General features: G+C 44.5%; 1 non-coding gene across 1 annotated transcript; it reads left to right on the plus strand.

The window, feature by feature from the left end:
* Window positions 1-10,887: 10,887 nt before the first annotated feature.
* On the plus strand, window positions 10,888-11,003 carry LOC125427601. The gene has a single exon (XR_007243719.1). It is a non-coding gene; the product is annotated as a U5 spliceosomal RNA (small nuclear RNA).
* Window positions 11,004-11,222: the final 219 nt, after the last annotated feature.

Below are 11,222 nucleotides of genomic sequence, written 5' to 3' on the forward strand. Positions count from 1 at the left end.
GGTATGCTGCCACCACCTGGTCCCTTGAGGACTGCCCACTGGGAAAGACCAGGATTTCCCAGCTTCCTCTCCCAGTTACAAGGCGTCTGCCTTATTCACATACACATAGCGTGTCCCAGACCGTGGGGCATATGTGGTACAGATAACTTTTCTAAGGTTTTAAAAATAAGTGTTTATTAACAGAACACAATCATAAGAACTCTTTGGCAACGCAACAGATAACGCAAGGAAAAACAAATAAAAAGGAGACAAATTGCAAATCCCCTTTCCCTTTCTCTAACACATACCCTGTCTCAGAGGCGTAGCTACCATGGAGACATCCGGGGACAAGTGCCCCGGGCGCCACCTTGTGGTGGGCGCAAACATTGCAGGTTCGTTAGTGGCTTTTTCTATTTTTCAGGGTTTTTCCCATTTCTGGCCTGCAGGGGGCGCAGTTTTTAGGCTAGCAGCACAAAACTTTCAGACTATTGCCAGGTGACTCTCCTGATGATACCAGCCAAGTTTGGTGCAGTTTGGTTCAGGGGGTCCAACGCTATGGACCCACAAAATGGGTGACCCCATACTCCATTATTTCCAATGGGAGCTAATAGTAAACGGCGCTACCATTTTGAGGGTCCATAACTTTGGATCCCCTGAATCAAACTTCACTAAACCTAGGTGGTATCATAAGGATAGTCTCCTGCTGATAGCACCCAGGTTTGGTGCAGTTTGGTTCAGGGGGTCCAAAGTTATGGACCCCCAAAAGGGGTTCTCCATCCTCCATTGTTTCCAATGGGAGCTAATGGTAGATGGGGCTACCCTTTTGAGGGTCCATAACTTTGGGCTTCCTGAACCAAACTTCACTAAACCTGGGTGGTTTAATCAGGAGAGTCTTCTGAAGATAGCCTAAAAGTTTGGTACTGTTAGCTTAAACATTGCTCCCCTGACAGGCACCCTCACATTTTCCCCAGATTCTCCCTTTAAATCCACTCCCTTTGGAGTGGATTTAAAGGGAAGAATCTGGGCTCCTAGATTAAAAAAAACATTAAAAGTATTGTTGAAGGCTTTCAAAACCAGATTCAACTGGTAGTTGTGAGTTTTACAGGGTGTGTAGCCCGTGGTCTGATAGATCTTGTTCCTAACATTTCGCCTGCATCTGTGGCTGGCATCTTCAGAAGTGTATCACAGAGAGAAGTCTGTTATAAGAGAAGGCTGGACACAGTGTATAATAGACTTCTCTCTGTGATACACCTCTGAAAATACCAGCCACAGATGCAGGTGAAACATTAGGAACAAGATACACCAGACCACGGCCACGCAGCCCAGAAAACCCACAATAACCAACATTGAAAATGATGCTGTTTGGGGTGGGGAATCTACCCTGAAACAGCATCACTTTCAATGTTGTTTAAACTAGGGAGCCCAGAGTATCCCCTTAAGGTGGATTTAAAAGGAGAATCTGGGCTCTGTAGTTTAAACAACATTAAAAGTGATGCTGTTTCAGGGTGGATTCCCCGCCTTAAAAAAATAGCATCACTTTCAATGTTGTTTAAACTAGGGAGCCCTGGGTGTGTTCAGATTTGTGTGTTGGGCCATGTTCTATAATGCAATGGTGACTTTGAGATGACCTGGTGCAAAAAATGTTGTTTGGTCGTGGTGGGGGAGGGAGGGTGCCCAAATGGGGGGGGCGCAAAACTCAGATTTTGCCCCAGGCTCCATTTACCCTAGCTACACCCCTGCCCTGTCTACTAGATGTTTGAAAGCAGGGTAGGTCCTCAGCTTAACCAGTTACCACTCACGGAGAGCTCACATCTCTAGGTTGAGCACACGGCCTGGAAACATGGCCGCTGCCTCCAGAGCCCTTCTCTCTTAAGAACCAAGAACAGCAGACAGCCAGAGAGCCAAAGAACCCTCTCCCAGGTTTCTGCCTGCTTTTTATAATACCAGTATACCACCCCTTTTTGGTGCCCTCTACCGGTGTTGCCAGGCTCACTGCATTTTCTGCCCTCCAATCTGAGTCCTAGGATGCCTGGTTGGAGAGGGAGGGGGAAAAGAAAAGGGAGGACGGAAGCCATTTCTCCACGTGGGATATGAACCCCAATCCTATCCCTGCTTATTCAGGTATTCAGTAGAGCTTATTCTCAAGAAAGTGTGTACTGGTTTGCTGCCTTACCGTTTAAACCACTCTAGGGATGGTTTGTAGTCTGAATCATGGAAGCCCATGAGGTAGTATTGCTAATAGATTGGTAGAGCATGACAAAGGAGGAGTGGAGCAGGAGAACTATGGAAGAGATAAGAAGTTTAAAAACAGTTTGTAGTGAGACCTTGAAAAATAAATAGTTTAAAAGAAGTTTAAAAGAAGTTTGTGGTGATACCTTGCATAATAAATAGCTCATGATGAGTTTGTATGTTTCTTCCAAGCTATTATGCTATCCATCTGACTGTTATAATTGAAATGGTAGTATATATTTTATTGGTATATGTTAATTCTTCTCATTGCTAGCAGTTTTCATCCCTTGTCCATTTAATCCAGTCTCTGTTATCAAAACATGAAGGAAAAGAATGGAAATGTGCCATCAACTGTGTTTTAACTGCCATAATGATTGAGTTCCAGCACTAATATTGCTCATTCAAATAATTCCTCTATCTGACTCTCTAGCTAGCTCAGTCAATCTTGTAATACTAATTTCAGTATTTAAGGAAAAAATATGTTTTCTTTGGCTCCATTCCTGTTAAAGAGGTTAACTTCTGATGAGCACCAGCAACCGTGGATAGTCACATATTGCATTGAAATGTTCACCAAATCTACACATATGCTTTCTTATTGAGAAAAATGTTCGCATTTTGGATATTCCAGAATCTAGTGACCAAAGTGGCAATAATCAGAGGGAATGCGAGGCAATTACGGACAATCATGTGGTCAGATTACTCATGAAGATGACAAGTAAATATCTCCATTTGTTCCAACAGAACAAATGTGGTGATGATTTTTTTAAATGACTACATCTTCAGAATGTGAAAAAATGAATCACCAACATCATTCAACTGGTTGTTATTAGTCATAATGATCTAATCAAAGAACCTGGACACTAATCTGAATCCAGTACCACATCCTTAAATGGAAGCAGTGTGTCAAATTGCTGCTGACTTTGTGGCAGTTGCTCTAACTCTGGCTGAAATCTCTGGACATGTGCTTTTTGATTATCCTGAAACTGACCACTTGTGCCCCCCCCCCACCTCCTGTTATTCTGCTGAGAGAACATTTCACAAGAGCTAGTTGCTCCAGTACATGAGTGGTCATCTTAGCTGAAGCAAGCACATGATTTATAGGAGTAATTCTACAGAGTCACTTTCAGGAACAACCCAGAGCTCTTCCCCATCAACATCAGGATTCACATAGATTTCCTTCTTATGTTCCTGGAAAGCTTCCTCAGCAGGAATCTCTTTGTGATTTTTGTGCTCCGTGGATCTATCACAGACCACTGCATTTCTTAGGTATTTTGACAATATTTACCAGCTGCCAATTATGCTGGAAGTTCCTCAGCTGGGTGGTTTGTTTATACACAGGATAAGAAACTGCTGCCACTGCCTCCCCACAGCCCTGGGACCCATTCTGCATGGCAAATGTGTAGCGGATTGCAGTTGGGATAAAGTAACCTGTTTTCCTATTATTGCATTCTCATCCATCCATGCAGGCAATGATTGGAGCCCATGGAAACAATGCTGGTTGATGTTGCACCTTTGCACCGAGTCGCATCTATTTTTTAAAATTTACCTCCCACCGATGTGTAGCTACGCAGGCATACACAAATGAACTGCCACAGCCATGCTGATGTCTCACGATACCACAATACAACCACCTGCACCTGCGTGGCTATGCAGATGTAAGCGGCAAAAAAATTATTAAAAAGGAAAACAGAGGCAAATAAAGCACCTCCTGGTTGTTGTGGGTTTTCCAGGCTGTGTGGCTGTGGTCTGGTCGGTCTTGTTCCTAACATTTCACCTGCATTTGTGGTTGGCATCTTCAGAGGTGTATCACAGAGAGAAGTCTGTTACACACTGTGTCATCCTCCTGCCTGGCTGTTTGCTGGCAAGTGACTGCAACCTGGGATTTGTCAAAAGACAATAGCAACCCCCCCCCCAAAAAAAAAACAGTTTTGGGGAAATAACATGGGGCTTGCTTGCTTTAGGGGCAGGATCTGTGTGAGCTGCCCCCCCCCCAACAGGTTTTTTAACCGTTCTGAATCTGTGTTTCTTGGCCCCTGTGGAGTGGACCTGGGTCAGGCAGGCGGGTAGAAAATGTGCCTACATTCTGCAATTGTTGCCAGATCCTTGAAGTACTCCAGGCAGATGGGACAAGTGAATTCCTCAGAGAGCCCTTGGATGAGATCTCCTGTAGTCATGGCTGCCTCACCTCAAAGAGAAGCAGGCAGCTGATGTGATTCTGGATTCAAACACGGCTAATCCCTACCTCATCCTTTCTGAAGATCAGAAAAGTGTGAGACAAGGAAGCAAAACTTAAGAGCTACCCAAGAATCCTGAGAGATTTGACAAATGTCCTGTTGTGCTGGGATATGAGGGATTCATGGGAAGCTGCCATTTCTGAGAATTCAGTGTGAGAAGTGAGGATGGATGGACTGTGGGAATCACCAAAATGTCTGTGAGGAGAAGGACCTGCTCAGCTTTAGTCCTGAATGGGCTATAGGAGGTATGAAGATAAATACTGTGGTCTCACCAGCTCTTCTTGCCCTCCTTTGTCCCTGCAGTGGGAGCTCAAGAGGATTCGAGTGTGTCTGAACTATCCTGAGGGCAAGGGAAGTTTTTTGATGGTGACAGAGATGACTTCTCAGATGCCTCTTTCCAGGGAGAGATTCTTTCCCCCTTTTTGGGGTGTTCAGGAATGGCCACATCAGCCTCTCCCTTTGAGGCAGTCTAACATCCCTTACAGCCTGTAAGACCAGAGAAGTTCATTTAAAAATCTGAACTCCAGTCTTCCTTCCTTTTTTCTTCCCTACCACCTTTCCATATTTTTCTTGTTTCCCTTTCCTTCTCTTTTCCCAGCTCTTCCTTTTGGTTCCATTAAAGTAAATAGTAAAATTACAACAGAGGTTGGGACCATGTATAAATTGTCTGATGGCCTGCAGCAGTTTTTGCTGTTTTATTTTAATTGTATGTGTTACTGTATAGTGTAAGTTTTAATGTATTTATAATGTTTTGTATTTGTATTATCAGACACTGGAAACTTCCCTGAGCCTGCTATGGAAGGGTGGTGAAAAAAATCCAATAAAGAAAATAAATAATAAATAAATGCTTACACCCATTCTAAGGATACATTTCAATAATAGTCCCTTATAATTTTATCTTAATGATTCTTAAAGTTAGTAATTATTGTAGTGTAAGTATAGTCCTCACATAGTTTAGTTGTCTTGGCTGTCTGCCAACTGCCAATATCATTCATTCATTCATTCATTCATTCATTCATTCATTCATTCATTCATTCATTCATTTCCCCCCCCCCCCCCAAAGACACAATAGTCTGGAGGGAATTCCACTAGGGGGGCTAAACAGTCAGGTCGGGGAAGCCAGAGAATTTACAGGAGCTGGTGATACAGTCCAAGGGTCAAAGTTCCAGGAATCAATCAGGAGGGTGTCAGCAGGTTCAGCATTAGTTGAACAGCATTGACCCCTTCGGCTCGCAACCTGGGTGTCCACCTGGATTCATCTCTCTCAATGGAGACCCAGGTGGCCCATGTCACTCGGGTTGCCTTCTTCCATCTTCGCCAGGCCCGGCGGCTGGCCCCCTATCTTTCCCAGGCTGACCTGGCCACTGTGATCCATGCAACGGTCACCTCCAGGTTGGACTATTGTAACTCGCTCTACGCGGGCCTTCCCTTGCGGCTGATCCGGAAATTGAAGCTGGTCCAGAATGCTGCGGCCCGTCTTCTCACGGGTGGTTCAGTTAGAGACCATATTACCCCCATGCTGTGCTGCTTGCACTGGCTCCCAGTGGAGTTCTGGATTGTCTTCAAGGTGTTGGTATTGACCTTTAAGGCCCTTTACGGCCTGGGGCCCTCATACCTGCGGGACTGCCTTACCCCATATGTCCCGAGTCGACCTCTCCGTTCGGCAGAGGCGAATTTACTGGTGGTCCCTTGTCCCTCCATGATGTGGCTGGCCTCTACCCAGGCCAGGGCTTTTACGGCCCTGGCCCCTGCCTGGTGGAACGCTCTTCCTCCATCTGTTAGGGCCCTGCGGGACCTCGGGGAGTTCCGCAGGGCCTGTAAAACCGAGCTGTTACACCGGGCCTTTGGTGAGGCTGGCCGCTGAGTCCGCCCTTCTTTGTTGCTCCTTCTTTGTTGCTCCTTACAGCTCTGTCATCTGCTGATTGAATATCGGCCTGTCCCCTCCCGGGAGGTTAATGCCGGACAACATCTATTTATTTTAACTGTGGAAGATCACTGCTGCTAGTGTTTTAAAGTTTAATTTATTTATTGTTTTAATTGAAACTATTTGTTGTACTCGAATGTTGATTGTTTTGTAAACCGCCCTGAGCCCTTCGGGGGTAGGGCGGTCTATTAAATGTAATAAATAATAATAATAAAATAATAATAACTAATTGAGTTCACACCCAGCATTTCCTTCCAGGAGGCTTTATAGCCACCCCCTGGACACACATACATACACCCTGCCTCTTAGAAGCCATCCTGTAAAGACTCATCTCTGCTGTCAACAGTAGCTTGTGCTGAGCAGTTAAGCATGCACTGCATCTTTGTACCTGTAGTGTTGAACTCAGCATCTTTCTATGGGATTCCAATGGGGCTGGTGATCCTGGAGAGCTGTGACTGGTCTGGCTTGACTTCCTCAGTCAGGGTTTGTAGGTATCTCTGAGCTTACAGTTGCCTGCACCTCTGGGTGTGCATGGTCTCCCTCCTGGTTGTCTGCTGCCAGCTGTGGGCTAGCTGCTTTCCTCCTCCAAGGAGTTCTCGCTGTCACTGGGTTGGACCATGACATTAGTATTTTATAATGCCAGCTGGCTTGATAGTCACCAAATCTGCTTTATGCCCATCTGTGATGGACCCCCTCACCTTCTCAACTCCCTGAGGCAAGATAACCACTTTCTCATCAGGACCGTCAGATTTCCTGCCTTTTCCATTGACTGAACTGCTTAATTTGGCAGCATAAGCTGATATAAAGCACTTTTGCTCAGCTCTATCACTCTCCTAGAAGGTTAAAGAAGCCCATTATTTTATTTTTTTGGAAAAACCCCTATCAACACACACACAAAAACTGAGGCAGGTTCAAACAAATAAAAGTAAAGTTTATTAACAAAGGAAATTGGAAGAAAAACTTGGATGGAAGTAAAAGAAGGTAGGAGAAATATATACACAAGAGCTTTGGCTCAGATATTCAGTTTTTAGTTTAAAGCACAGGTTTGTTGTTGTATTGCAATGAATTAGCAGATCTAATAATAGGGCAGGGATACGAGTGAGTTGTTTTGTAGAACTTTACTAGATAAATTAATTTACACAAAATATAGGAACAGCAAACTATGCAAGTGTTGTGGGGTTTCCGGGCTGTATGGCTGTGTTCCAGTAGCATTTTCTCCTGACGTTTTGCCTGCATCTGTGGTTGGCATCTTCAGAGGATCTATGCAAGTGACAAGTCTGGATATCTGTGCAGTCTATATGTCCCTGTGTGTCTGCCTCTCCCCTTTTGCTGGAATAAGAAAGGAGAGATCTTTCAAGAAGCTCTTGTGATTCTAGGCATGATACTTCAGCAGTTAACTCTTGCTTGACTGAATGAAGCAGGCACTTGTAAAATCTACAAACCCCTTCTCAAGTGTCAGCTTCAGAAGTCAACCAGGCATAATTTCTGAAAGAGATTCTCAAATTTCATCTTGGTAAATGGTTTTGTCAGTATGTCCACTAACTTTTTGTTGTGTAAAGAGTCTAATTCTTCTGGTTGTGGTGGGTTTTCTGGACTGTGTGGCTGTAGTCTGGTAGATCTTGTTCCTAACGTTTTGCCTGCATCTGTGGCTGGCATCTTCAGAGGTGTATCACAGAGGGAAGTCTGTTGCATACTTTCTTGTTCTAGGTAATTTTGGGATTCACTAGCACTGTATTCAATTCCATTATATGACTCCCCTCTGTGATACACCTCTGAAGATGCCAGCCACAGATGCAGGTGAAACGTTAGGAACAAGATCTACCAGACCATGGCCACACAGCCCGGAAAACCCACAACAACCAGTTGAATCTCGCTGTGAAAGCCTTCGACAATACAGTCTAATTCATCTTTTACTGCCATCATCCATTTTTATTTTTCATTTGGAGGCATTTCATCCCAGCTTTTGGGTTCGTTATGGCTTTGCACATTTATGTGGTAAGTGTATTTGTTTGGTGCCACCCCTCTGTGCTTCTTTCTGACAACCTTCCATTAATTAGTCTCTCTTTCTGTTGGTTTGGCTCTATCTTCTTTTCCTTCTGGTTAGGTGGTAAAGCTTTGGGTGGTAAAGGAAGTCTTTTGTTGGGATGCAGTATAGGCAGGCAACACTATTGTTAAATGTGACTTTTTCAGTATCATGTCTGCTTTCTTTTGTGGAGTCATCTTGTTTTGATGCACACAGAATGTGTCTTTCGTCTAGGCAGGCATTGTTGCATATCTGGAAATCTTAGGATCCATGACTCTGTAGCCTCTTGAATTTGGATTGAAGCCAACTAATATAAAACTTCAGCTTTTGGATTTAGCTTTCTTCTTCTCTCTTTGGGAATTTGTATGCAAGTTTTTGCTCCAAATGGCTTCAAGTATTTTAAATCAGGTTTCTTCTTATTCCATACTGAAAAAGGAGACATTCAAATAAGTTTGCCTGGTGTAGAGATGTATTGACAGCTTCTGCCCAACAGGTGTCAGGCAGTCCAGCCTGTATGAATAAACAATGTGCAGTTTCAAATATTGTACAATTAAAGCATTCTGCTAGGCCAGGGGTCAGCAACCCGCGGCTCCAGAGCCGCATGCGGCTCTTTCAGCTTTATGCTGCATCTCCGTGTGGCCTGGAGGTCGGAGGGTAGCGTGGGCGTGTCCCTCCAGCCCTCCAGAGCATTGCTAGAAGGAAAGGTGAGTGGAGGGGCCAAACCGGAGGCAGCTCCATAGGTCTTCGGGGCAGTGGAAAACGGGTCCAAATGGCTCTTTGGGTGGTAAAGGTTGCCGACTCCTGTGCTAGACTATTTTGAGGAGATGAGTATATCACTGATTTTGCATGTTGCATACTTTCTTGTTCTAGGTAATTTTGGAATTCACTACACTGAATTCAGTTCCATTATATGAGAATAAAATTTCCAATGCTCTTCCATGCTTGTTTTTACCAGCTGTTGCATAAGCTTTGAACTTATTCAATACTTGATCTTTTGATCTGAGAAAAAAACACATGGGCAAATCTGCTAGCTCCATCAATAAAAGTTAACATGTATTTGTTTCCACCAACAGAAGGTGCTAGATGTCCAGTTAGGTCTGAGCGTACTTTTGTGAGCACTTCCTTTCTCCTGCTCCTTGTTGCCCTGAATAATGAGGAGCAGTGCATCTGGCCTTAATGCATATTTCAACTGAACGCTGTGAAATTGTTGCATTCAATTAGTTTTAAATCACTGTCTTTTATACGTTTTCTCACTGAGTCCATACGTCTGTGGCCTAATTTTACATGTCTAAAATCCCTAGGTATTTCCTAACCCAGAGTTGGCAACCCAAGCCATGCTGCAAACACAGTATCAAACATTTGGATCCTCATGGTCCTTATGATTGTTAAATTTACTGCATCAAAATTGCTGTGATTAGAGATCAGTCAAGATTAATATACAAGATACATTGTAAAAACACATACCTTACAAATGTCCTTGGGGTGGTGGCCCATACAAACAACTGATCAAGCGTTTCATAGTTCTGCAATAGTGTGAAAACCATGCATAATTTTTGTAGTGCTGCCTACATATGATCTATAGGTGTGGTCCCCAACCTTTTCGAACCTGCAGGCATATTTGGGATTTTGACACAGTATGGTGGCAGGCATAGCAACAAGATAGGGCTGCTGAAGGAGGCAGAGCCTGTCACAAAATGATTACCACAACCTGACTTCAGTAAGCAGCGTAGTGCAAGTTTGTAGTGGCAGAGGCTGCCAAAGCAACATTTTTTTAAAAAATCTGATCAGTCAACTAAATCTCCCATAGTTACTCAGAAGCAGTGTTGAGCTAAAGCCCTCCCAGGCCTCACCCACTTCCTAAAAACAATTGATGGGCTCCAGAAGACTCGAAATTCGCTCTGAAGATCCTTTCACCAGGAGTTTTGCCATTTTCTATTTTAAAACTACAGTTCCCGCAATGCTTTGGGGGGACAGTCCCCTCTACAGGGCAGAGTGTATTTCTCCCGCGCCAGTCAAGGGGACCTAGATTGGAATTGCACGAAAGGGTTTGGAGGAGTTCGCAGGACATAAAGGCAAGATTTTGACCCCAGGAATTCTGCAAACCCTGCTCGCCCTTCTTGATTTATAATTTAACATCAGGTTGGCTGCGGTTCACGATGTGGCCTGTAGAGGGCGAAGAGGCTCCCCACAGTCCTGCCCCTTTCTCTCCCCAGCCGCCCTGGGTCCTGTTAAGATAAGGCTGTGATGCCGCCCAGTCCGAAAGAGCTCATTTGCATTTCGAGGTAACCGTGATGCATTGCGCAAGCGACCGGATTTCTCCGCGTCTGCTGCCGTGGGTTCACTCGGTACAGTTATGCGTGTAGCTTACAAGAGGAGCGGGCTTTTAGAGACACAGTCTTATGCATCCGATACCAAGTGTTCATGCACAAGTGAAGGGCCGCCGTGTCTTGTAAGTCTGCCGTGGAGGCTGTGACTTGCCTGGTTAGGTGAGCAACAGCATACTCTGGTTTCTCTTCAGATCGCATAAATCTTTCGCCTTTTACTAAAGATTTCCGTGGAGAGAAACATTTATGAGTGTTTTGTAAATTTTTTAAAGCTCTACCTTGGTAGAGCTGAGCTATTGCTGTTCAAAAATAGATCTCAGGGTTCTCGTTTCTTTAAGTGTTTTCATTTTGCAACAAAAACATTTCTTTTTGTTGGATCTCTGCTGCAACAATTCCGACTCCCACCCTGTACTTCTTCCGCTGCTCTCGGCCCAGACTCCTCTCCCTGAAGCAACTCCCGACAATCGCCTCCATTACAGCAAGACCTGGAGGCTGCCGCTTTGCTGCAC

The sequence above is a fragment of the Sphaerodactylus townsendi genome, linkage group LG02 (assembly GCF_021028975.2).
Source record: "Sphaerodactylus townsendi isolate TG3544 linkage group LG02, MPM_Stown_v2.3, whole genome shotgun sequence".
Classification (NCBI taxonomy): domain Eukaryota; kingdom Metazoa; phylum Chordata; class Lepidosauria; order Squamata; family Sphaerodactylidae; genus Sphaerodactylus; species Sphaerodactylus townsendi.